A 27,084-nucleotide genomic window follows, 5' to 3' on the forward strand; every position below is an offset into this window, starting at 1 on the left:
TTATAGGCAATTGTAGGATCATCCATGCATTACTTTTCACCTGCTTTTTCTATCACTTCAATCTCCTTTCCAAGTCTCCCATTATTTTGAGCAGATGCTTACAAATCTTTTGTATAGTTCTGCTTTTATTTGTGCTAAGACAAACTTCTTTTGGTCCCTCTAGTTTGATCACCACTGGGTTTTTTTTGAGATTTTTAATGATAGGAATGTTCAAATTTCCTCTTTTATTCCCTTTTTATAGGTAACATCTGCACATCATCTCTTTACAGTTATAATCATTGCCTGCTTAAAAGACAGATAATATTGATAATGACAATGCAGTGATATGCTCCTAGATAAGTATTTGAACTAAAAGTTTTACTCAGGACCCATTTGAAAATGGGGTCATTTATGGCATTCCTGAATTCTCTTATATCTCACATGTTTCCTGGAGGGCAAAAAGACAATGCAAAAGCTTATATACAGTATGTTTAATCATACTGATATCCTCAGCTGATATAACCTCTGCAATCCATTCTCTCAATATGCAGCTTGGAAAAACAATACCAGGTTTCTCAACATCAGACAGGACTTAGAACACTGGCAAATCAGGTGTGAAACTGCTCTTCTCTTCAACTCATCTACAGAAGGGATGAGCCTTCCTCCTCAGCAGAAAAAGCAACAGGTTTGCATTCTGTGTCTGCAAAGCCAGCGCTGCCACAGAGCATCTAACATGGACTTACTTGGTTGCTTTGTTAAAACACTGATTCCACTCACATACACACAGAAAAAAGAAAATCCATGTTGAGGGAAGGCTATAATTAACAGATCTCTCTTCAGCACAGATGAGTACCCAGAAATGAAAAGGCTTAGATTACCTACTTCACTCTGATCAAGTGCAAAATAAAACCCTGATCAGCTTTGGAAAGGCATTCCACGGCATTTAGGTAAGCCATTAACAACTGTACAAATAAAATTTGGTTGAAGTTACTTAATAAGAAATGCAACAAGGAGGTGGGGAGCATTTGGTGGAGTTTTTTTGTTTCTATTTTGGAGCTTTTTTGGTTTAGTTTTTGTTTGTTTTGGTTTTGGCTTTTTTTTTTTTTTCATAAACTACTCAGGCAACATGCAAAGTTAATTTTCAAACTTATTACAACTCTGAGTTTTTCTTACTGGTCTGCTCGTCTATCCACAGTTCTGAGCTTCAGTGAGAGCTGTGCATGCCCCCAGTTACCTCTGTAAATCTCCAGGTGGATGTGGCTGGTTTCCCTCAGCTTTGAGCCCCAGCTGTCTGCAGAAGAATGCATCTCTCGCCAGCCCTGGGCTGTTCACTGTCTCCCATCCTCGTGGGGCTGTAACAGAGTGTGCAAAGGGATCCCCCAGCTCCAGAGCTGAGCTGTGCAATCAGCCTGCAGCCCTGCAGGTCACTCTTCTCAGAATTCTCACCGCCAGCAGAACAGAACCACTGCACTTTTCTGTTCTCTTTGGGTGCTTTGGGCTTCCCTGTGCTCCTGCCTGTTCCAGCACCTCCTTCCTATTCCTTCCAAACCACAAATGTGGAGACAGCAAAGCCTGCACCCGACTTCCTTTCGGTCCTTCCAGTGGGGCAGTCTGACATTTGACAGAAATATCAAATTGCACCAGCTAACAGTTCAGGTGAGTAAGTCCAGGTAGGGCAAATGCAGCACTCCCAGGCCTCACAGTGACTCTGAACCATGAGACGGCTGCTGCTAATGCTTAAGAAATGTCTTCCAAATACTGTGGAAAGAACATGCTTTCATCATTGATCTGCTGTTCTGATGGATTTGTGGAATGAAAGGCACTGCATAGCTGCATTTCTGAGGCAAGTTTTATACCTCATTAATGCAGTACATAAGCTGTACAATTATACATCCATGTGTCACTGCCAAATTTATACACTTTTACATACTGTAGGATTAAGATGGTTTCATTTCATTGCTCTGCAAATGGACTTTTGAAAGGATATTTCACTCAATTTTTTGTGCAGTACTGACGGGCGAGGCACATGAAAGACATGGAGTTCCTTGTGTAAATGCATCACATGCCCTAAAATAAAAAAAACCTCATGACATCAAGAAACAATTTTTAGTCTTCCAATGCAGTGACCTTTTGACAGTGTAGGCTGCAGCCCAGTGTCCTCTTCCCCCACCAAGAGCCACCATTTTAGAACCAATTCCACTGGATTAGGCTATAATGCACTGTGATGTCTCTTGATCTGACCCACTTCTTCAAGTCTGATGGGTTTTTGTTTACACTACAAGACATCTGATCCAAAGCAGCAGGAGGATTACAGCACTGTCTAATTAGAATAACTTTTCAATTTAGAGTGAATAATGAATGCACACTATTGGACACTGCTGTCCAGTGGGCGGGGCAAAGAACCAGCAGAACTGAGCTCTGCCCCTTAAGGCAAAAATGACAAAAAATGAAAAGAAAAAGCCCACAGATTTTAGATGATATTCTGTATCTAGCTCTCTGTCATGCACCCTGCATTTACATCTTTGGCTGACAATTCTTTTTCTCCTGAAAGAGACTGCTTTGCTGAGCACTCTTGTAGCAAGAGACTGGACTGTCAGCTGCAGCAGAGATTCACTCCATGCTTGAGACAGAGCTGGTGAAACACCCTAGCACAAAGCACCACAGCCATAATGCAGGGCCATGGTGCTACAAGCAAGGAAATGAAAATTACTTTCTCCACTTGGTTATTGCTGTGCTGCAGGAATTTGAACACAGCAGGTCACATCTTGTGTTTGAGTGCTAGACAGTGTGCTGAGGTGATCCCTGAAAAGCCTGAGGTACTTGTGGGGCTCATCTTCCCAAAAGGGGCCAAGGCACAGGTTGCTGGTGCTCCTGCTGCTCTCACTGCCCTTAGTTCCATGCTAACTAACTACCATCAGGCAAATCCAGAGCCACAGCTCTTTATCATAACCAGGACAAGAGACAGAGCTAGAAATTGCAAAGGCATCATTGCCTTCCTCTTGACCTTTTCCCCCAGCAAGGCAGTCATGAGAACAACTTGGGTGGGGCCCTAAAACTGACACATTGCAATATTTGTATGGTTCTGGTAAAAGCAGAGCCATAGGTTTTAGTGTGGAACAATTTCAGGAAACCATGCAGTATCATACCATCTTGCAACAATAAATATAACTACATAGAGGATGCAAGGGAAAAGAGTCAGGGATAGGAAACACATTGGAGAAGGAGAGGAGGGAGGACAGTAAGTAGTAGTCATGAAACCTTAAAGGAATTATTAATACCTTGGACAGATTTTTCCCAATAGGTGACTACAGAATGTGTCTGCAGCTGCTCTGCCTTGTTTTCAGAACAGAGATGCATTTACTGCATGTAGCTTGTTCTCATGGCAAAGCCAGATGGAAAGTATGTAGGGCTGCTACTTAGCACAACTGCTTACAGGAGGCTGCATTATAGGAGAAAAGCTGTGTGAAAAGGATCAAAATGATGAAATGCATCTGGCTTAGCACACAGCAGTAAACATTGGCAAATATATTATCGTAGTTCAATTACTGATAGGATACTAGAGCCTATTCAAGACTTAATATTTAATTATCTTTAGACTACATCAGTTGTTAAGCTGTCAGCAGCATCTGTAGAGGGTACATAGGTGGACATCTGCTACAGACTGAGAATGCCATACACCAGCAGAGCTGTTTGCCACAAACACACACAAAGAAATTCAGGAGCTCACATTACCACCACATCTACCACGTTAAACATATTTACAGCAGGGATACCAGCTTGCAGCACAGTGTGGCTGGTAAGAGGCAGAAGGACAAACTGCTCTGGCTGGGGGCTCACTGGAGGGTGCAGTGAATGAGCACCATTTAAATAAGTCATCTGCACTGAACCACCCAGAAATCCAGTGGAAACTAGGCTTACATATCTCTCTTGCATGCAAAACAATATTGTAAAGGATTATTTAGTTTGCAAAGTCAAGTCCAGTTAAGCTTAATCTGGCTTCTTCAAGCAGACATTGCAGCACTGTGCATGCATATTTCTATGAGTGCATCCTTTTTTGCAGCCCTGGGAATATCATGGGCTGGGTAAATCTCAGAGACAGGAGCCCTAAGTACTCTGATCCCAGAGCTGCTGCTACTCCACGCATCCACCAGCCACTCCAGTGCTTATGGATCTTGCTTGATTAAGCCCATAGGCACTCCCTTGCCAAGTCTTCCTCCAGCCACTGTAAGTCACTCCTCACCTCAGTACTCCTTATTTCAGCTTCCAGCATCCTTTGTCCAAGTGTCTGTCCTGAGCTCCAGACCTTGCTCTTTATTAGGCTTTGGGAGTCACCCTACAACAGTATCCCAGCAGAAGCACTAGAGCAGTGCAGCACTGCCCAAAGTCAGGATGCCTTACCCAGAGCACAGAGCAGCTGTGGCTCTGGATGAATCCCTGAGCCAGGGCAGGCCCAGGAAAAGTGATGTCTTCTCACCCGTTCAGCCTCTAATGAGGCACATGCAATTAATATCAAACTCAGTGACATGACTAGACTTAGCTGGATTCTCAAGAGAATAACAACAAAGGCTCACCCCCACTGACAGAACAACCCTCTAGACAAAATGTCTGCTCTGAACACAGAAGTGTGAGAGCATTCCAGACAACAATTAAGAATATAATTCTCCTGCAAGAAGAAGCTCAATTATTTCTGCTGACAAAGTCTCAAATTCATCCCACAGCAGCCAAGCCTACTTCAGTTTGACAAAGCTCAGCTCAGCAGAAACAAACCTTAACTCAAGCACAAGCAGCTACACCTACATCCCATCCTCCAAGCTTCATTTCTCTGCTCTGCACAGTGGCAGCAGAGCACTGCATAGTTAAGTGCATCGCTTTTTCATGATCTTGGAGGAGTTAAAGGGGACAATAAGTTCCTTCCTATCTAAGCTATATGTCTAAAATGTTGAGGAATGTGGACACCTGCAGTGGATTGAAAACACCTTCTTGCACTCCGAAGCCATGCTACACCATTAATGTTCATTTGTGACACTGATCCATTAACAGCAACAACAAAAGCAGAGACATCATTTTTCCAGAGGAGTACCTCATGATCCTAAGGAATGGAACACACAGAGTTTGTGTTTGCATATTGTGCACAGTTTGAGTATGGAATTATCCAAGTGTCCTGTGACCAGTGACCCTTTACCATCACAAGCCAGTATTTTTATTATCTTTTAGGTCACTAAGTGCACTGGGGAGATTTCTAGCAATTGATAATGGAAAAGGTGACTTTGCAATGTTGCAAAAAGAAACTAAAACTTTCCATTTCTCCTTCTCAAGTCTCTAGGGCCATTAGGATTTTGTACTGTAAATGAGCCTTAAAGATTTGTTTAAACAACTGAATTTGCCTAAGTAAATTTAGTTTTTATATGAACCATTGTTTTGTATTTTTCTTCTGCAAGGTCATGCAGCCTGGATTTAGGGTTTTTGGGTTTTTTTCTTTTGTTTATGTTTTGTATTTCTTTTTAACATAATTTCTTTATCCATATTTTTTGGCTCTAACCTTTCAGTGTTGGTTAAAGATGCAAATATTAAAATGCAAAGTCAAAACCAAGTTATTTTCACAAGCACTAATGTAAAAAAAGTCTATTTTCCCATTTCCTAGACTAATATTTACCATCTTTGACAGCCTTATTGCTGAGCAGATTGTTGCATATTTCAGCATTATCTTTTAACAACTTGACAGATCTGCCTATTTTCCTGTGATTATTTTATCCCAATTTGGAAGCTTAATAGTTGCTTTTTGACATGCCGAATCACAGGATTTGCAGCACAGCATACAGACCTGTGATTTGTGGTTAGTATTTAGATGATGCCTTGTAGGGAATATTTGGATTTCCAGCAGTGTTGCTCTGTTTGGCCTGATCTGGTCAGAAATCCAGGCAGCAGCCCCAGAATCCTAGGGATGATCCAGGAATTGAGGATCAGAAGGTCACTTGGGAACCATTGATGGCTGCAGCAGCAGGGAGTTCATGTTTTCTTAGAGAAGGAAATACTGTACAGCTTACTTCTGGATATTAAGTAAATGCCAGCAGTTTCTACTGCCAATTATTTAAATATACAGCACAGAAGCATTGGATGGGCAGCTAAAAATGCACAGAGATACAACAGAAGCACAATAGAAGAGGGAACGCGTGGTTCCATACACGATGTGCTGTTGTAAATGCAAGCAAAGGACATAAAGAAAATTGCTTTAATAGCAACTACCCTTTCAAAGAAGTGCATCATATACAATTCAGCCACCCAAATCTAGAGAGGAAGAGATTTTGCACATTGCTCCTTGAGTCACTGCAGCTTTATCTATCTTCAGATTATAACTGGCAATTCTACTAATTATTTCCAGCTAAGTTCCTAGGGTTATTACAGAAAGGATTTTGCACCTGGTGAAGCACACAAGAAGCTTTATCTATTTTCCTTGCATATGCAGAGGAAGTAAGAGAAAGGACCTCTTGGGTCATAAAACACAATTCCCAGTTCTCAAAGGCAACCACATAATACAAACGCTTCATAAGTGAGAAAGTTCCATCTTAGAAGTAATTTGGTTTCTTGTTCCCACTACCTAAATGGAAAGTTGCTCCAGAACCTCTTCACTCTAGTGTTTAGTGACCTTGCCACTATGGAATTAATTCATTTTTGAAATGTTTATTTCAGTTCTGGTGCCAATGCAGCCTATTGACTCAAATAACATTTCTACTTTCCATTCAGTCCATTTATGGAGAACAATCACAACCACTCCCCAAAACCACTTCTTAGAGCACCCAACCTGAGGCTCTTTTAGGGTGAGACATCCCAAACTATTGGTGTTTTATCAGCCATAGCAATTTACATCAACTGGGAGGGCATGGAAAGAAAGACAAACTACCACATCTAATGGATGTCTCATGGCGTGCAGGTGAGCTCTGTGGAGTCAGCCAAAGCCTGCAGGTGCCTCAAACAGTGAGTGGAAACTGTTTTTCACTATGAGATGTTACGTAGAAGGCACATTTCTCCAGATCTCTCATCATGCCAGCAACTTTACAACACAGCACCAGAGTTACACTGACACCAGACCCTTAACTTGCATGTGGAAACTCTAATTAGGGTAACAAGAAGAACATCATATTTTGTGTTTGGAGGACATCAGGGCATAATTCACATTAAAAAATAATCAAAATCTTTACTGAAACAGCATTCAGTATAAGTTATTTAACCCTAATTTTCTGTATTGTAGCACGCAAGATGACTTATACATATCTGTATAAACACACGTTCACAAATTAACACTTTCTGCCAATTTTACCAATACATTCTTACATAAATATATGGATAAGTTAAATAAGCAAAAGCAGGCTCCACTGGGAATGAGGAACAAAAATGCATAGTTCATTATAGCTGCAGAAATGTTGCTACTTATCTTTAGCTTTGTCCAGGTAAGATTCATTTCTGGCTTTTTTTATCATCATATCTGTATAGAACACAGATGTTGCAGATGATGTAGATATTTCAGATATTATATATAGTGCCTTTCTAAATACTTGATTGGGAAGTCAGGTCTAAAATGTATGTCTTAAAAAGTGTAGATGTTTTCTTGATACTTAAAAGCAAATAGAAAATGTCATAGCAGAGTCCTGTAAACCTTCAGGAGAGGGAAAATTCATTTACAGCAACACTGAATGATCTATTTATTACTCAGAAAATACTGATTGGTTTAGAAGGGAATTTTGGGGTATCCCCTATAACTAAGTTAGAACATAAGAGATTCTGCTTACAAATCATATAAAATGAACTGTTCTATCATTTGAGAAACAAGGTCTGAAAACTAGAAGAAAAAGCTGCATGACAAAAGGAATTTTTGGTCAATAAGGCAGAAGTGAAATGTGTTACTAAATATGAGATCTGTCAGAGAGAATAAACCACTTCAATAAACCTGTTTGTGTCAACTGATAACCAAGTAGATTTGAATCAAGATTATGGTAATTCAAAAAACACACAGTTGGAAAAGGAAAGCAAGTTTGAATTACCAGAAGATAAACATGCACAGAGTGAGTTTTATGGAGAAGATTAGGAATATGTTGTGAAATAGTGTGTTGTGAGCTCTATAGATTTCTTAATAAAGTGCATTAACAATAATATCAAAATGAAAGAAAGGCACTCATAAAAACCTGGCATGTTTGAACTCAGTGCAGGTACTGTAGTAAGATGAGGATTTCTCTTAACATAAGATAAGACAGTGCTATCAGAAAATGGATCCAAATAACAGAATTAAAGAGAGAGGAAAAAGAATCGCTGATGACCTTGGCAGATACTTGGTTGTTTTGGTTTTTGGGGTATTTTTTTCATATAAATAAACACTTTTCCATATGTATAAAAGGATATGGAGAACCAAGAAGAGGAAAAGAATTCTCCCCTATCCCTCTCCTCAGTCCATAAGACCTCGGGGCTGCAGAGGCGAATGCCTGGCAGTGCTGGGCTGGAAGTGGCACAGCTGCAGCTCTCACGCTGCTCCACAGCAGCTGCAAATTGCCTGGAAAGAGGCACCATGCTGGAACTGTCACACTCCAAAGAGCCCTGGGGAGCTCAGGCAGAGTTAAAGCACCAACCTGCTGCCTCAGACAGCTCCTGAGCACTGCATCAGCTGCTCAGAAGGAATGGGGAGTACTGACTTTGGAGATAGCAATTTAAATTATTTGCTACACAACTGAATTGTCAGGTAGCTTCAGGCAAATCATTGAAGTTCAGGCTTTACAGCTTGGGTAACCAGGCACAGGAACCCAGATCAGGTAAATCTGCATACAGGCATGCCCACAGCAAAGCCCCCCACACTGCTTCACCTTCCAGGGTGCTTCAGTCACGGTGTTACTGAATTCAATTGGAATGATTTCAAAGTGACAGGGAGCAGCTTTAGATTAGCTGGTAGGAATAAATTCTTCCCTGGGAGGGTGATGAGTCCTGGGCACAGGTTGCCCAGAGCAGCTGTGGCTGCCCCATCCCTGGCAGTGTCCAAGGCCAGGCTGGACAGGGCTCTGAACAATCTGGGATGGCGGAAGTGATAGTAAAAGGGTTTTAAAATCATGGGGATTTAGGATTAAAAGGAAAATTAAGCTTAGTAGACCCTGAAAAAAAATAAATACCCTAGGTACATGAAGGCCTTGTACCTTGCTAGAACTGCACCTGTGTAGCTAGTACATGATAAATGATATAATTGTTAGATGTGATGATTGTTTAGTAATTATATTTAATTACTGTTTAATCGTAAGAATAATCATGAGAAACTGTGGTCAGGGGCCTAAGAAGGATCACGAGAAACTCAGAAACTTGTGCTTGAATAAATTCAATGTATACAATAGAAAAATATAAGTTTAATAATTAATATGTAAGTTATGTAATGATAGAATATAAAATATGTTCAGCTCGAAAGCCACGTCGGAGTCAGATTTGGGTCTGGACCCCTGATTCCCAGAGCTCTCAATAAAAGAACCTGCAGATAATCATATCCTGTGATTATGTGTGCTCCTGAATGCCAGCAGGAGGTGTCCTGCCCATGGCAGGGGCTGGAATGAGATGATCTTTAAGGTCCCCTCCAATCAAGACCATCCTGTGATTCTGATTCCCTTAGGCTGAAATTATGGAAATTATCTGGGAGACCTTGTAGCACTGCCTTTCCTCTAGGTGTGATCCAAAACAAAGGTATTCTGCTCAAAAGTTCAAACCTGTGGCAACGTGGTCCTAGGAGATACGTGAACTTTAAAAATAAAGTATCTCTAAAGTTTCCTGAGTTTATCTGCATGGGTGGAGAGAGATGAGAGTTTAAGCCTCCATTAAGAGCAGATGGTAAGAGCTCTCTGTCCCTCTGTCTCTCAATCTCCATTGACAAAAATGGATATTAATATTGCCTAATTCACAGAGAAGAGTGAAGTGATCCAGGATTATTACAGCTATGAGCTGCTATATAAGCATAACAAATGGCTATATATTCCCACTAATTCATCATCACATACTTACAGCTGGATAAAATATTCTTCATTACATACTTTTAGATAAATTAGTGCTAACTATAGCTTTCAGAGAAAGTCACAAGTACTTTGGTTAGGTTCTTCAAAAGAATGCTCACAGAGGAAAAAATTGTTCTTATTCATGCAAATCAAAGGTATGTTGCTTTTGTTGGAATTGTACCTCTTCAACAAATAGAACATTGATGTTTCCAGATTTTTGAGTGCTTTTTCACATAGATACTTACATCTTTGTAAGAAATAAATCTCATTCTTGGGTCCAAATGTTTGTAGTATATCTTAAATGTTCTAAATAAAAATCTGCTATGATCAAAAATAGGTTGCATATGTAAGGAAGTGTGTTCTATAGGTTGAATAACTACAGATGATAACTGAAAGCTTGTCCTTTGCTGGAATAGTAGTTATCAGCAGACATCTCCAGCACTTAAAAAGATCACCCAGTTTTTCCGGAGGCATCTTCAGGAGCACAAAGGGATGACATTGCCTCTGAAATCTGTACATCAGTGTTTGTGCCATTCTTCTGTCTCTTGTGTGTGCCTGTGCTACACAGTCTGGGCTGCTGGATTGCTCTGCATCCTTTTGTACTGCTGGGAATGATCCCTGTAAGGTGCTGTGCAGCTCAAAGCTGCAACACCAGTAACAAATTCTTCTATAATTATGGTTAGATTGGCACTGTAAAACTATTCATTTCATTAATTCTGCATTTGGAGGCTGAAGAGAGTTGAACATCTTAATAAATACAGAATGTCTGAGAGAACAGATTAGAAGGCCACAAATTGATTTCTTCAAACGACAAAAAAGAAAAAAACAACCAACACCAGCAAACTCTTTAGAAGGTGCTTTTCCCAAATATTAGGTGTCAACCCCTAAGGATAAAGATGCAATTCATTTTTAAGGCCTCCTCATTACACATAAATGTTCTAAACCTTTAAGTGTTCAGTCCATTCTCTCTTTAAAGGCCTCTGAAGGGAGAGAGGGACAACATTTATTAACTTCATAATGTGAAGTTAATAAATCTAGATTCCAGCAAGAAAGATTTGATGCTTCACAAAAGATGTCCTTTTCACTCTTGATGAGATCCATTTATCTAGAATAGACAAAGTAATTTAGAGGGCACAGAAAGGAAAAGTTATAACATGAAGTTATTAAGGAAAATTTAAATCACAGCTTTGATTATAAGTCTAGTCCACAGCAGCAAGTGCAGTTTTTAGAAACTTTACAACAAGTGCCATTTAGGCCTATCATTCTTACTGCTGAAATACTCCTTTGAAAGAACCTCCCTTTAATCCATGTTAATCCATAAATTGCTTTCATGACCACCACTTACCTAAAACGTGACCAGAATTTTTGGGACTATGGAGATACATATAAAGCACTAAATCCATCAATTACACATGCTTTGAAGTTGCAAAGTTCAGTCTCACTCAGAACAGTTTAATTAAAAGCAATGACTTCATATTTTGTCCTCTGCACCAAAAGAGCTTGTTTTTCATTGCATGGATTGCTCTCAACTTGGAAAGTTTCTCACTGATTGAGGCAGTGTGTTCTGAGTTTGCCTCTTGCAAGATTTGGCAAATGGGCTGCCAAAACATTACTGTGGTTCTACTGTGTAACCCCATCCATCACTGTACAGGTAATTTCAACAATTCTGAACTTGCAAAGTCAAGTCTCACAAGCTTAATCTTGATATATATATATTTTTTTTTTTTTGCAGAGATGTCCTAGACTAAGAGAAATGGAGGAAAACAATAAATTAATCTGAACCTGTTCTTTCAGTTCCCTGCAACACTTCTTGATCCAACCTTATATTAATGCTCAAAGTTTGACAGGCAGAGTTGAATGCACATTATTGTGTAAAGCAAGCAAAGGGATATAAACTTAGAAAATCCCTGTAAATTTCCTGGGAACCCATTAGCACTGACAGCAGAGAAATCTGTGGTTTTGCCCCAGTTCTGGTGGGGCAGCCACCACCAACACCTGCTCCTGTTCACAGCCCTCCTCCATTCCCCTCATCCTCCCCAGGGTCTTGCAGTGTTGTCTTCACTCCTGCTCTGTCCCAGCTGTCAGCTCCAGTCCACTCCAGCCTCACCAGACTGCAACTCTCACATCCCCCCCATCCTTCTCTGTCTCCTCTCTCCCCTGATTTTCCCCATTCTTATGGCAGCAAGGACAGGAAGAGCATCTCTGGTTTTGCTTTAAGGTCCAGTCTAGTCCCAGCCCAGTCCCAGGACAGATGTGCTGGGGGAGCTCAGCTCCTTCCCCAGCCCTGGGGCAGAGCTCACCAGGCAGCCACAGAATCCTCAGAACATTTCAACATTTGTTGGCCAAGCCCAATAAGCTCTGTGCTTCCTGTAGCTCTGCCAAAGCTGGGAAAACTTTCATGCAAATAGCAGCAAGAACATTTCCTGCATTCCCATCAAATTTAATCTCTTCTCATAGGAGGACACTACAGTTTATTAATGAAACATCTGCAAGTATTTTTAACCAAGACAAAAATGAGTGCCATTCATTCTTTGGAACAGCTGAATCTCTCTCATTGAAAACTTAACATACTTTATTTTTTTGGTTGTCAAACACACAGGAAAGAGGCACAGTTGGATTGAAGTTAATTCCTTCCAAAGCTCAATTTATTTTTTTATATAGAATCCAGAAGTATTGGCCAAATCTATTTGAACTGTGGTATTAAACAGTTCAGACACCATTTGTACCAAAAGGCTTTTTGGTTTTTTGTTGTTTTTTTTTTTTTTTAGAAAAGGGGAAGGGGTAGTTTTTACCTAATAGAATAAGAAGAAACTTTCTATGTCAAATTAGGACTATGTGGTAGAGCAGGGCTTTATCACTACAGTAATGAGTAAAGAAAATGATATATATTTAAATCCTCTATCATTAAAGATTTAAGATTATTGCAATAATTTTCTGCTTCTCTCTTGCTTTATTGAGCTTAGTCAAACTGATATATTGCTGTGTACTTCATTCATTCCTCCTGATGGATGATATAAAGTACGTAGACAATGCTGATGTCCAGCTAAAAAGAAGAATTACAGAAAAGAGAAGATAAGCAGCTGTAAATGATGAAGTGCTGATTAATAGATTACCCCCATCCCCATCAAGTCCAAACCCATATTTTAAACTGCCAACAGCATTGCAACTGAATGAACAAGTACTTCTGGAATCCAGAAAATGTTGAGGAGCTGACCTTTTTCAAAATTAATCCTTAACAGCTTCTTCCAAGATTTATTTCTTTCCCTTAGCTTTGGACAAATCCAGTAACAGTGTGACCTGGGCTTTATGATTTCTGGCTGTGAATGTATAAAGTGCCTTCTGGCCTAGAGCTATGATGCTCTTGCCTTAGCTTTCCACCCAAGCTCTTGAGGCAGCACTGCTGACTTTGGTACCATTCATGAGCTGTGGGCTCAGAAAGGAGGTGACATCAAGGACAAAGCCTTGGAATCCCTGCTGGTTTGTGTCAGCAGTGCCAGCTGACCCCACGTGCAGGGGACGTCACACACTTCTCTGCAGCCCAGATCTAGGAGGTCCCAAAGGGATCCTCCCTGACCCTCAGTCCATGGGGACTGGAAAATCCAGATGTGTGACCAGGAGGGACCCAGAGCCACCTCCTGTCAGCCAAAGTTGCATCTGCTCCAGCCTGGTTTCAAATACCCACACGGGGTCTGCCCGGGGACACTCTCACTTCAAATTATGATGAGGCCAAGCAGGACTGGCATTTTGATCACAAGTGCTAAACACCTGAGAATAAAATGCCTGTGAGCATGAGCAGGGATAAATTAATATTCCCAATTTGCTAGCTCCAACATTTTCAAGTGAAAACCAATTTTCCCCATAGACAGTAAACCACAAGAACATTTATTTGTGCTAATTTACCAGACATTTATTTTGGCACCGTTAAAGCCACAATGTCAAGTTTCCACTCTAAGCTATATGCAAAGAGATTTTGTCATAAAAACAATGTGCTATTTATTCAACACATACACACAAAAGCTGCTAAGTAACAAATCCTAATTTGTCCTGAAAAATGTGTGACTTTTACAGGTCCCCACAGTCCACTGAAGAGCAGGCTGTTTTTGAGAACAAGGATGACAGTGATGATCAGAGGGTGCACAAGCCCAGCTACACAAAGATGCACACACTCCTTAGCAGGAGGAGCAGGTGCTCTCTGGTGCTGGAAATGTCCTCAGTACAGCAAGATATTAAGGAAGAATCACCTGCTCCCCATTTCATTTAAAGATTTCAGGTGTTAAATTTTGAAAGAATACATTTTTTCTTTAAGCATGGTTCTTAATATCAACTGTGGATTGCATGAAAACATGTTTTTTAAAAGTACTATTGAGAATGATTCTGGTTTCTGTAAGATAATCTGAAAACTTCTGAAGCTCTGTCTTTCTGAAAATGCCAAAATATTTTAACATTATAGGTTAAGACTCATAAAAGATAGGTTTTCATTTGCAATTGTTTTGAAATAGGTCTGAAAGGTCTGAAAACCTTAAGTCAACATTTAGCTTACAGAAAATATTTTGGACAGTTTATAATCAAAAATAGATATTAAATTCTCTTTTTTACATAAAGCTGCCAAAACTTGCCATTTATCAGTACTGTTTGTGCTATAAGGTAAAAAGCAGCATACAAAATACTTCTCATGAAAATTTACTTGCTCAAATTCAAACAAAAGAACCTCAAATCTAATCCATATCAGCTTTAGAATTGCAGCACTGGAAACAGAACCTCAAGAATTAAAGAAGGTCTTAATTTTATCAAATACCTTGAAAAAAAAATTCCCTTCTGAAGCTCAGACTCCATGCTCAAACACCAAGAATCCAGGGAATTTCAGCTAAATTCAGCTTTGAGTAGGCAAATGAAGCCCATTTGGAAAACCCAAATGGTTAGCTCACGTATGCAGGATATTACAGCACATCCAAAAACATCTGCCAATACCTTACATCAAAGCCAGTGCAAGTGCTTGAGGCCCTGGGGAGGGGAGAAATTGCAGCAATGAAAACCCCACATGCCACAATCTGCTGCGTGTTACACGAGGCATGTGGGGCAGACTGACAGTGACCACTCTGATTCACTAATTAATGCTACTGAGGAATGGTTTCTATTCTCTTTGCATTTTAAACTGGCTTTGTAATCAGCTGGATACTCTGAGCAATGCCCAGAGCCATCAGCAGCTCACCTGGAGGCTGATCCCAGCACCCCCCAGTCCTTTCTCAGACACAAGCCTACTGCATAATCCATCTCAAATGATGGCACCATGCTTCCCAGTATGGAAATCCCCATCTGTACTCCTGTAGGACTCCTCGTCTCTTGCACAGGTCCACAAAGCATCCCAGAAGTAATTCAGGAGGAAAATGAGATGCACTTCCACACAGCATGAACAGCCAACATGAAACAAGGCAAGGCATAATCCTGTAGCTTTTTGTAGGCAGTCATATAATCATAGAATGGTTTGGATTGGAAGGGACCTTAAAGATCATTTATTTCCAATCCCTCTCCCTGGGCAGGGACTTCCACCAGAGCAGGTTACTCAGAGCTCTCTCCAGCCTTGGACACTTGCAGGGATGGGGCAGCCACAGCTTCTATGGGACACCTGTACCAGGCCATCCCCACCATCGAGAACTTCTTCCTCACCTCTGACCCAAACCTACTCTCTCTCAGTCTGAAGCCATTCCCCAACCTTGTCCTATCACTACACACTCTTGTAAATCCTCTCTCAGTAAATAATCTCACAGGTATTCTGTTATACTGCCACTGTCCCTTGTACATGGAAATATTTACAGACACCTTTCAGATAAACCATGCCCTCTCCACCCAGCCTGTTTTCACATTGCTGGCAAGGCACAGCCTGCAGCTCGTAGTCCAGAACAGAGGGACCTATTTTTAGGAGGACGTGGTGGTACCTCGAACAATAAATATTTTGGTTTGACCCTCTTAGAAAAATAATGAAGTCCATTATCTGATTTCCCAAGTGCCCAGCCCTTAGTTGGCAAACTTTTATGTTGGTAAGCCTTTCTTAACAGAGACATAAGTCTTCATTAGACTCAGAGTCCTCCAGAGTAATTTTGGAATGCTTTACATGTAAGGAAGTTCTGTTGTAAGATGATAAACTGCAGTTATACCACAGCATTCCTCAAGAAAGTGCAGCTGTTTTAGTACAGTCTGAAGCCAGAAATCTTAAAAAAATTGTTTCACTTAAAGAAATTAGTGATAGAATTATATATTTCCTCAGGCACATAGAAACCCTGTTCCTTGGGCATTACTGAGGTCAAAGCATAAGAGGCTGAGTCCTAATTCTCACCAGTGGACTCTCCTTCCTTCGATGTTTCAATCTTCTGAAGTCACCAGACACACATGAAAATCAGCTGTCAGGGGAAACCTTGCAAGAATTCATCTCCCTTTTTGCTTAATTTATTTTCAAACCAGGATTATTTTCCTTTTTCATTCTAGTACTGGTATTGCCTGATAAAAGAGATTAACACAAAGTCAACTATATTCTTCTTTCATAGGAATAAGACTGATAATTAGCAAAGCTAAGATTAAGTTTAATGCCATTTTAGTAGCTCTTGGAGTATTTTAGCACTTTAATCATGGTGATGATATTGAAAATAGTTTAATGAGAATTTTGAGATAGTAGAGAAATGATTAAGCAGGTGGCCATGATGTTAAAACTGACTCCCTATTTACAAGTGTTCAGACCCAGTGCTGTGGGTTTACTTGGGCAATTTCAGTGAGCACCCTCCTTGCACTGCAGAGTCAGAGGCATCTTTTCCCCATCTTTTCCCCTTGCTGTCACTGACTGAATCTTGGATGAGGAAGGGAGTATCAGCTCAGCTTGTGTCACCAGGATGCATCTCACAGCCTGTGGGGTTTGTGCTGGAGCAGGAGGCAGAGGAGTGCCCACGGCAGCTCCTTTGCTTTGCACACTGAGCCATCTCCACAGGGCAGGAGCTGGGCTCTCTCCTCTGCCCCAGCCACGGAACATAAAAGGAAGCCAGTCAGCATTTGCACTGGCATCTGGTTGTCTCCTACATGAAGCTTGAGAGGATTGGCACTCACAGCAGAGAAGGAGCTGAAAACCTGCAGGAGCCTTCCCTCCTTCCTGCTCTGGTCTTCCTCACTCTTTTATTTTACAAAGCCTGGAAGTTGGTACCTGTAAATCAGCTGTCCGAGTCCCCTTCAGGTGGTTCTGAAATGGGCTCTATCAATCTTTTCATAAACATTTCTTACAACAAATCTTTCCGCAGTAAAATTAAAACAAATGTTATCTTTAACAGAAAACATTCACAAAGGTCTGAAGCAACCCCACAATTTGTTTCTGAAGATTCACTTTAAATGTAAGGCACAAATGAAAAACTTTTGCCTGACATTAATTGTCATTTTATGTAAAAAAAAGTTCTTACAGTACATTTCTCTATGAAAACAGTAAATATTGTTGAAAATTTTTGTAATTACACAAAGCCCACCATGATATCTGCTCTCTCAAGAGAAGCTGAGACAGAATTAATACCTGAGAACAAACTTTAGTCTGTGTCTGCAGTGGCATTGCTGCCTGCAGAGCACTGGCTCCCCTTCAGCTGGGATGAGGATGGAGGGGAGGGCAGGGATGTACAGACAGGAGGGCACAGGATTATTTTTCTACAATTGAAAAGGGCTGTTCTAGGCGTGGAAACAGTGGTTCTCTCTGCTGTGCTGTTCTATTCACCTGGTCACTGTTCTAGTTCTATGCAGAAAGCAAACTCACCCTGCAGTCCTGATTCTAACCTGTAGATGAACCAAAATTGTACAGGATGGCAAGAAAACTGGCTACATGTCCACAAATCGTATTTCTACCTCTTAAAGCAAGGATTTATACTGAATATACAAGGATTTACACTGTATTCTCACTTCCTTTACATCTATCAACATTCACCCTCAATAGTCAATGCTGTTCTTGTCTCTCACATCTGTACAGATTTTCTCAGGAATGGATAGCACTGAGCAGGAAAGGTACAGAAGGACATGTAGAAAGAGATTAATTAGTGGAATTTCTCAGGTTGAGAGGATGAAAAGACATGAATGTCACAGGGAAAGGGCTAATCAAAACAAGGCAATAGGTTTAAATACATATGCATACACAAATAATGAAAATAAATACATCCACAGTGTAGGACTCACTAATATAGTAAACAGAATTGCTCAGTGTTATTCTTGCCCTTTACATTGGTTTGTTTAAAACTGAAAAACAATGAGCAGAGTTCTGTAAAAGTAAGTACAGCAATTTTATAGATACACTGCAGTTTCATTATACTGCACCAGTACAATTTTAACAGTTTCTAAATGAAAAAAAAATAAAAGAAAAATTATTTATTTCACAGTAACCATATACTGCTGAAACCTTCAAGGCATCCTTTACTGGAGAATCAAATCAGGTAGATTTGAACAAATAATTTGCATTTCACTAAATACAGTTACAAAAAGTAAAACATTACTGCTTTTCCTTTTTCTTTAATGAACAACCATTTTCAAAATAGATATCTAAGATTGTAATCAGCTTTAGAAAAAAATTATGTAACTTATGGCCAAGAGTCTAGGGGAGAACACTACAAGTGAGATTCTCATCTCCTGGGGGAATGGCATGCTGGTCCCATCCTCAGCAGAAACAAACTGAGGTCCCAGAATGGCTGTCTTGCCTGGGAGCTGAAAATAAACTGCTACTGGAAAAGAGCAGTAATAATCCAATAGTGACTCTTTTGTTCAGAAATCCCAATAACCAGAAAAAACTCCCTGAAATGATCAATTCCATTAAAAGCTTTAATGAGATTACCAAATTTAATTACTCTTCTGTGCTGCATTAATTTATAAAGGGTGGGTCCTCGATTTGAACATTTAATAGTTTCCAGAAATAGCAAATCCCATTTGAAAAGAAGCAGAATTATTTCTTTTCTTTCTTTCTTTTTTTTTTTTTTTTTTTTTTTTTTAATTGAAATAATCTAGCACCACTACACACCCTTTGGGTAAAATTTCTGGGAGTACTCTAGTGCCTAGGAGGTGGATATTTCTTAGGTGTCTATTTTAATTGTCATATACTCAAAGGCCTTTTAAATGCTCACCCTCTGTATGTTAACACATAAAAAGATTGAACAAGGCTACATTTATACTGTTTCAGTTTTTAAAATGTGATTTAACAAATTATACCACTAGAAAAGATAAGTGGAAGTAATTTTTAATACACAGCAAGATGCATTTCTAACTAGATTAAGCAGCTGTTAACATTATTTTTCTGCACAGCAAGAGCAAATGTCTACAATAACTAGACCTTAAAGGAAGAGGCAATCCCATTTGGTGCACATTGTATACATTTGATTTTATTCCCCAATAGCATTCAGAAGGAAATAAAAAAGAATTAGATAAAGAAATTAATTTGCAGCAGTACTTCAGACAAGCAAATTTGCAAAAGCATAAGAACATTACAGGCATTAGGAAGGAGTCTTTGAGAAGCAAGAACAAAAGGATTGCTCTCAACTCCAACATTCAACTTCTGTGCCAATCTTTCCCCATGTGAAAGTGTCAACAACCCCCCTCCCCAGTTATATGTGCTAGGAAAAAGGAAGGTAAGCATTTACATAAGTTGGAAGTCTGCCACTGAAACAGAAAACTTTATACTGCTTGGGATCTTTCCCATACCCTCTGTGCTTAATTTTCCAACAAAAGCATCATCTTGCTGAAATGCTGAGCATTGAAGCAAAAAGCAGCTTTTCCAGGAGATGCACAACAAGGACAGCAATAAACAACAGCCAAAGTAAGGCTGAGTTAGAACAACTAAAGCTGTGAATGAGACATTGAGGAACCTACTAAAGAGCAGCTACATCCTGTAGGGCTCAATCCCAACTAGGATGATTCTACCAAGTTAAAAGCAGTAAAAACCCCATAATATAAAAATTCAGACAAGAAGATTTGATGGCAGTGAAATAAATTTGATTTAGCCAACACATGAAACCCTAAAAGAATAAGGAATAAGCCTGTTTCTATAATTTTTTTGAATATTTGCTCTCTGTACACTAACAGATTTATAATTCTCTATGTGGCTAAAATAATTTATAGACAGGAATTCTACCAAGTGCAATCATCCCTCTTTACCAGACTGTATTGATTGCCACAGGGCAGGGCAGGGTCAAGGGCATCCCCCTTGGGGCACATGAAGCCTTCCAGGCAGAGTTTCTCCACTACAGGATCTTGGGCATCTGAAACTGTCTTAACACTTCCCAAAAACCACCTGTGGCCAACAGATGGCTTGTTCATAAAACTGTGTATGGAAGTCACAGATTGGAGCTTTCATCAAAATTATTTTTCTCCACAATGTGTACTGGAAAGCCACTTGCACAATGGAAATTTCAGAAACTTAACTATAAACAATTACTAAGAGTTTCAAACACAGCACTTAATTAGAACAATATCGCAGTTATGCTTCTGCACAATAGGATTCAGCCAGCCTGCTTGAAATTTGTTATTTCTGAAGTACAGCATAGGCTTGTTTGAGTAAAACAGTTAATTATAGAGCTGAACTTAATTAAAGTATTTTGTTTGTAGTACAAGGATCTCTGCATTTGTACAGGTCCCGGTTTCCTTGCCACAAGCACTGCTCCTTTAACCTGAGTATTTGCCACATTCCAACCATGAACACAATAATGCAGAATCAGTCTTATAAAACAGTAAATCCTGCTGCAAGACATTAAGGTACATCTGTCCAGCTGAAATCCTCTTATAGCAAGACACTCATTATTGCAAGGAGACGGTGCTTAGCAGAAAAAAGATCAAAGCCTGGTGACCTTACAAAAGTACAAATGCGCAGATGAAACTTGTAGTAAGAAAGTAATGCATACTATGTTCTCTGACTTACAGCTTTAAAAACAGCTTCTATATGGTAGTTAGATTATTTTAAATATGGACAAGGAAAAATCTGCTCAAACAAGACAATTCTTAAGCATCCCAAAAAATCCCTGACTGGATGATTAATTAGTTTTAAAAAATGATTACTATAAACAGACATGCAGCAATCTTTGTGCAGCCAAGATCTGTCTGAAGTGATTTTAGTTTTAGCAACAAAACCAATTTCTAGAAGAAACCCCCATCTAGTTTGTTGCCATCTACACCCAGGCTCACCCTCCCTGCCCAGCCCTCCCCGTGGTGTGAGCAGCTCAATGCTGAAGCCTCGTTCTTTTGAAGTCTTCATCACTTTTCAAACCTACGCCATCAAATCTGGGCTCCAAAATATTACAAACCATAAACAATCAAAGCTAAATGTCATCTGTCGACATGACAGCCACGGCATGAGGCTGGTTTAGTGGAGAATGGAGAAGCTGAGCCCTAGGCCACCTCTGCCCTTGGCGAGCACGAACAGCGCGCTGCGGGCAGGACCCTGCTGGGCAGCAGGAACAGGAGCGGGCTGGGCGGGCCAGCCTGGCAGCCCCTCTGCCCAGCAGCACTACTGGAACCAGAGCCTGGCAGGACTTCCAGCAGAATCCGCCAAGAGCTGCAGTTTCCCCAGGTGCTCCCCCCTTCCTGGGCTCAGAGCAGCACTCCCAGCTGCTGGCATGGAGCAGCATGCTGCTTGTCACTCCACAGTTCGGCACAAAGTGAAACTTAATAGAGTTTGCAAGAAGCTTTGTAGTCTCTTTTTCAAGATAAGATGAAAACAAATGAGACAAATGAAAACAAAAGGGTAGAAACCCCCTGAAAATAATGAAGAAATCTGTGCTTCTTTCCTTATCTCACTATCACACTCCTACCCAAAATCAGAAGTGGTTTCCTTTGCTCACAAAAATATTTGTAGATTTACTTTCATTCCACAGCCCTCTACTCCATCTGGCAACAGCCTGGGTCAGTGTATGGAAATTATATCCTCTGTGCTGCTAAATATTCCTGCCTACAGAGCTCCCACTGGAGAGCTGCCAGCATGCTTAATTGCAAATGGAGAGAGCGTTGGCCAAATGATTCCTTTATTTCCAAAAGCACAGATGAGGGTCAGCTTAGGAAATTTCTTTGGGCTGTGAGAGATTAACCCTCAGCACGATTTGGAGTATCTCCTCTTTCAGCTGCATATTCATCTCAAGTGAAACAGAGGCAGCAGAGAACCAACAGTGCTACAGTTCAACTGGGTGAAACCAGCAACCACAGATTTGACACATTTATTTCCTTTACATTTTCCATTCATCTGTGCCTGTAACAATGATTTGAGTTAAACAATTCTCTACAGAGAAATTATGGGAAGCAGCACCAGAAATATCTCTGTCCTGACCCGATTCCTTCCAGGCTCTTGGGCAGGTGGCCTGGGCTGATCCTCAGCAGAGCTGCTCATGAGCCAGGGGGTGAGACAGCAGCCCTCTCCTGCCAACCTTTAACATGGAATTAGGGAATTCACTTTTTCCACAGCAGATTTTTTAATCCCCATTTAGATATTTTGCCTTTCCCCCCAGCCCAGATATGAAAAAACAAATATTATGAGTGTGCTTTGCTTTTGGCTTCTTAGCAATAACACCTTGGCAGTGTGAAAGAAATAAAAATAATTTATAAAAAATGACACCACCACCAAATCCTGCCTGGGTAGCAGTGCCCAGCCCTTGCATAGAACCCTGCAGATCAAGTTCAAATTTAGACCCAGTGCTGCAGAAAAGAAGGTTTGAGATGTACCTTCCAAAATTATCCTGATGACCAGGGCAGGACCAATAAGAAATGAAATTATGTTGCTCAACACAAATATAGAAAACTTTATTTTTGGCATCCCAATAATTTTTGCTAAGGAGGAAACAGTGCAAACATTAAGGAAAATGTGTATTTCATTAATTATTCAAAAGTGAAACTCATCAGAAATTTTATCTTTGAACAGGATACATAAAGTGATAATAAAAAGGCTCTCCTTCCAGCAGCCCTAGGTAAGAGTATTTTATTGCATAAGATGAGAGTGAGCTTAGGAAGTCTGTTTTTCTGTATATATCTTTTTTATTTTTAATCCTTTAATTTTTTCAGGCTATTAGAACTAAAACTATGCATTCATATTTATTTGCATGAAAGATCATAGACAAATTTTATGAAAATTCTTGATCAAAACCCACAGAGAATAAAAGCCTCAAATTACACAGGTAATACAGGAGAAAAAGCCATCAGTAAAACACTTGAAAGCCTCACATGACAATTTCTTTGAAAGCTAAGACTCATTCAGATCTCCAGTTTCCTACTTGGGCTAATTGCTGAAAATCTTTTGATTGATTGTGTTTGTTTTTTTTTTTTTTCCTAAAAGATATCCCTGTGTTCACATCAGAGTTGATACAATTAAATACTTTTTCCTCAATTACCAAATGCTAACAGCAAAACTAGAACTTTATTACAGCAAATTCTCATCCTCAGGAAGAAGCTGTTCTCAGAAATCAATTGCAAGCTCAGGGAGGGAATTGCTAGTCAAGAAATATGAAGCAAGGATGCCAGTTCAGATGTCCTAAATCCTGCATAAGTGTCCAGCCACTAAATCCACGTCATCCCATCAGTCTGGTCCCACAGTACGTAAATCATCCAACATTCATTATCTCTACCTCACAGTTACTAACTCCTTTCCAATATTCCTCACTTTTCATGAAATAGTTTCAAACACCCTACTTGTTGCAGTTCAAAGATCCCAAATCTTGTTACTTATTACAAACCTTGTTACTTGACAGAATTCTTGTTTTTTTGGATTACAATTCCACTACTCTCCATGGGAGAATTTTTACATAGAAATTCACTTCCTGACCACTACACTAAATATTTCTAAACCCAGCTGAGTTATAAGGGACACACAAAAAGCCTGTTAAGTTATAAACATCAGCTAGCAAATAAGCAATGAAATGCACACTTTTTAAGCTAAGCTGGGTGTGTGCAGAGGGCAGAAATCTGGACTGCACGTGGAGCCCAGCACAGAGCAGGGGCTGTGCACAGCCTGCAGCAGCAGTGGGGATTTCTGCCCCTGGCTGTGCTGGGAATACCCAGCACAGATCTGTGCTCTGCTCATCTCTCCTGAAAATTTCCAACAGCTCAAGGACCAAATATGAACGTTGTTTCAGAAAAATGACTGGAAAACGGCGCTCGGTTTTTTTCCATACCAACTATTCATAAGAATTGCACCTTGCTAATCCATTTCCATCTGAAATCCAAGATCTTTTGGGATTTTAAGGTCTCTCAATAGCCCAAAGGAAGTCAGAGATTCAGAGATTGAAACAACTCGCACGTTTGTTTAGTCATAGTGTTTTACTCATATTTCATTGCTACTTATTTCCTGCAACTTCAGCTGAGTAAATGTATCAGAACTGAGCCCTCGCAGGAATTTCTGTTCCTCTGTTTCACCATCACTAAATAAATTTTATTGTTTGCTGTTATTAAACATCCAGAAGTGAACTGTGGAGCCACAGATACTCCTCCAAGGTATTCTGTGCCATAAAAAGATATATAGTGCACAAAAAATCCTTCAAATTTAAAAAGCAGACTATAAATAAGAAATTTCATGTGTCCCACCATCAGATGCAGAGCATCACCAAGATGCCAGGCCCCTCTGAGACACACACAACCCACAGTAATTTTATACAGAATGAAGTGAACATTTTCTACAGATATAAATTCAAGCAGTCATTTTTATCCCAGGACAGAAAGAGCATTGAAATACCTCCAAGTCTTCACAATAATAACAAACAAATATATCACCTTAATTTTTCTATAGATTTTGCTTTATAATTATACTGCAACATCCATATGTTTGTACTATATCTGTACTATTTTGCCAATTTTATATCTTTAGATATTGTCTTATCTGTGTAAATAAATCAACTTTTAAATTCATTTTATAAAAATCTATTCTTCAGTGTATGAATGAAGCAATTTATATAAAGAACAAAATTCAGCTTATGAAGACAAATTATACCTTGCAAAACTTGCTTTTGAATCACTTCCCCTTCACTTGATGACAAATAAGTGAATTTTAGCAGCATTTTAACAGTCTGCTGAGGTCACCAAACACAGAGAAATTCAATGAAGAAAACAGCACTTCAACTATAAACCAGGAGGCATATGGCAAGTGAACCTAGTTTCAAGGGGTAAGTGTATATTTATGCATCATGTGCATTCTGTGCAATTAACTTGAAAATATTTTAAATCACAGCCATCTTTAGGCTACCCTAAAACAAGAATGGAATAAAATACAACACAGAGGGTGTCAGCAAGAAAGGAAGTTCAAGTTTACTTTATCAACATGATTTCTTTTTTACACAAGTAGTTAATGCCACAGCAGTTTTGTCCCTCTCTGCAGCCATTATGTTGACCATTTTTTTCTTGTATTTGACAACTTGTCCAACTACAAAGGCAACAAGAAGGGGGGCATGAAGTGGGGGGAAAACAACCCTGAATTACACTACAGATAATCTTTAAAACATTTCTCAGTGCACAAGATAGGAGCAGCTATTTTGCTTAGATGTACTGAATCTTGGGTCTACCAGACATTATAATCTCTTAATGGTCCATGTTTGTTGTATTTAACTAATGTGATTTCTTTTATGGCTACCAATAAAGTTACACACCATATTAATTTTGATGGAGTCAAAATGAGACATAACCAGATAGCAGATGGCACCAGAAAGAAAAGTTTTCACCTCCCTTTTAGCAATCTTACTGCTATTTCAAGTTCTTAAGGTAGGAGCTGAGGAAAAATGAGGAAGATGGCATAGAAGGGTGTCATTTCTGAAATTATTTTAGAGCCAACTCAAAAGAAAAAGAGAATTCGACACCTGCAGAGATGAGGCACAGGTGAATTTTGAACATAAGCACATGAAAAGTGCACATGGGCCTCAAAAATTTCACATTCTTCATCTTTTAGAGTGGAGAAAGAGGTGGAATTCTCTCCTATCTTAGTCCCTTCCTCTGAAATTCCAGTGACCTTAAAATGGCCTTCATCTTGCTGTTTTTAAGATTTTGGCCCAGAAATAGAAGGGAGATGGTCACTGAGAAATTAACTCCCTATTGAATGGTCAATCACATCCACAGTGCTGATTAAGGACTGCTGGCAAACATTTGGGCATTTTTGGCTTGTCATTAGGCATCCTTTCATCCGTGTGTGTTGGAAACACACTGCACTTGCACTGTGCTCTGTGCCTGGAGCATGGACAATGGAACCCATTTCACTTTTATGCAGTGTACAGATTATTTGTTTCCTTACATCAAACCTGATTCTACATCTCCCCCTCACACAAGGGATCCTCACTAGTATGAGGAATGCAGGCTATAAATGCTGCTTTCCTTTCCTAGGAGATCAAACATGGCTCATACTGGTTACACCTGATGCAAATTCAAATTTTCATTTGGGAATTGAACTGTTTTCAGGGTTACATAAGAAGCATTTGATATTTATTAACGAAGACATGACATTTATTGCTCTGGTGGACTCTGGCCCTGGAAAATCTCAACCCCAAGAGCCATCTTAACTGATTTACAGCCATGGGCCTTTCCATGATGGCTGGAATAAAAATGGGAATATGATCCTTGTGCCACTGTCATTTTCATTGGGAAGCCCATTACCCTCAGTAACAGAGTTTGACAGCACTCTGGGTGAACACCTGTATTCTATTTAGAAGAGTCTGCTTCATTTTCATAACACATTAGCAGAGCCATGGATCTCTGAGCACTCTGTTGGAGGTTCTTATTGATGCAGATTTGATTATTAAAAGGAAAAAGCTGGATTTTTGGAAGCTGGGCCCCTGTCTTGAGACCTATGGCAAAGCACAGGCTCTGTGATTTAGAAGGAAACCTTATTGGAGCAGGTTCTTCTGTTTCAACACATCAAAAGGACAACTTCCTTGATCTATTTTTATCTACAACCAGGATTCACTGGCTGTGCCATTTTACTTCCATAATCATGCATTGTTAATGGAATTAAAAGGGCTCTGTACACTAGGAGAAATATTCAACAGCTAATTTTCCGTTTTTTTTTTTTTTTGAGTAACTGGAAAAGAGATGGGCTTTCATGTAGCACATAAGTTATTTCATTGTGTTAAATTAAACAGAATAAATAACACAT

Source organism: Lonchura striata, chromosome 11 (assembly GCF_050655825.1).
Source record: "Lonchura striata isolate lonStrDom1 chromosome 11, ASM5065582v1, whole genome shotgun sequence".
NCBI lineage: Eukaryota > Metazoa > Chordata > Aves > Passeriformes > Estrildidae > Lonchura > Lonchura striata.